This window comes from Callithrix jacchus, chromosome 19 (assembly GCF_049354715.1).
Source record: "Callithrix jacchus isolate 240 chromosome 19, calJac240_pri, whole genome shotgun sequence".
Classification (NCBI taxonomy): domain Eukaryota; kingdom Metazoa; phylum Chordata; class Mammalia; order Primates; family Cebidae; genus Callithrix; species Callithrix jacchus.
Genome location: NC_133520.1, coordinates 48,954,468 through 48,956,355, shown reverse-complemented (window position 1 = coordinate 48,956,355; position 1,888 = coordinate 48,954,468).

Here is a 1,888-nt window from a genome sequence, read left to right as displayed (position 1 = left end):
GTAACGCCCGCCCTGCAGTGCCACGCCCCCGAGCGCGAGGCCTTCTGGGAGTTCTGATCCCGGACGACCTTAGGTTGCTACTGACTGACAGTGAACTACTACTGCGGTGGCGGATCCGCCTCCCGGGGGCTGGAGCTTCCCAACGGCCAATGAGACGGGACCACGTGGTCCTCCAAAACACCCTGAGGTGCGGGCGGGGCTGCTGGGCGCTCACTTCTCGGCCCCGCCGGCTGTCGCCACGCCCCTCCCTGGCCCCTCCCACATCCCTGGTTACGGCCTCAAAGTGTAGCATTTGCGCCCTCGTCCTTCACAGCCTTGATTTTCCAAAGATAGGCCTGGACTTTTGCAAACAGGGGCTCTGCTCCTTCATGAGTCTTTCTGTAGCGTCATACCTACAGGCTACTGGAAATTACACCGGTGACTTGTAGGATCCCGGCGTAAACAGACGCTACTTTCGGAAATCTGGCACCTTGCACGGTCCACAGTTGCAAACACAATGACCAAGACCTACTTCCAAGCTGTCGTCAGTGTACTGCCCAGTGAGGCTGCAACGCGTGCACCTCTGTGGAAGGCGCCCACCTTTTCCCCAGTCCTTCTCTCAGTTCGCACCCTATCAAAATGGAAGAATCCCTGAATGAACCCGTTTCAAGTTTGAATTGTGGTAAAATATTGCAATCCCAAGTGCTGGTTGCCTACAGCTTCCTACTGATTTTGGCTGGTGTCTAAAAAGAAGGTACCCCCCAAAAATAAAATAAAATTTAAATTTAAAAAAAGGCCCAGAAATGATTGTCTCCTGTGTCAGCCCAGTAAATAGTTTACTTTCTGTTCTTTTTTTAGAAACAGGATCTTGCTATATTGCCCAGACTGGATTAAAACTCCTGGGCTCAAGTGATCCTCCTGACTCAGCCTCCCATGGAGCTGGGACTGACTATAGAAAATTAAAACATTTTCTGACGGTTGAGTTTATCTGAAGACCCTGGATCAATAGGAAGGAAATGTTCAGGTTAAAATAAAGGATTATGGAGATCAAGTTTTCATTGTGCAGAGGAAGCTCTCCAATAGTAGACTTCAGAGAGAGCAGGTTGTAAAATGTTTCTTATTGGACCTAAAAGGGTGCCTGGCTCTTAGTTGATTATCTCCTGGATCTGGAAAGGAAGGAAGGGGGAAAAAAAAAAAGAGGTGGGAAGCCAGGCTCGGTGGCTTACATCCGTACTCCCAGCATTTTGGGAGGCCGAGGTGGGCAGATCGCCTGAAAATACAAAAATTAGCCGGGTGAGGTGGTGCGCATCTGTAATTCCAGCTACTCCAGAGGCAGAGGCAGGAGGATCTTTTGAACCCAGGAGGCGGAGGTTGCAGTAAGCTGAGATTGTGCTACTATACTCCAGCCTAGGTGACAGAGTGAGAACCTGTCTCAAAAAAACAAAAACAAAAAAGAGCAACAACAAAAAAAGATAGGGAAGAAGGGGATTCTCTATAGAATGCAGATTTTCCCACAAGGGACTACTTTGCAGGGCCATTTCAAGATGTTGCAGATAAACATGTTTAGGGGTAAAATATTTTGATTTCTTCCTTCTTATGCCAGAGTCAGATTGGAAAGTAAGTCACAATATACAGGGTTAAATAAAACCCATCTGATGAGAATTTATGGTTTGTAGGGCATGACTCCCCAGATTCCTTAGGAATTTGGGCAAGATTAAAAAGTCGGAGCTTAGTCCTCCGGTGTGTGCCATCACACTCGGCTAATTTATTTTATTTTATTCTTTCAATAGAGAACGGGTATCACCATGTCGGCCAGACTGGTCTTGCACTCCTGACCTCAGGTGATCCTCCCACCTTGGCCTCCCAAAGTGCTGGGATTAGAGGCATCAGCCACCAGCCCAAAACAGAA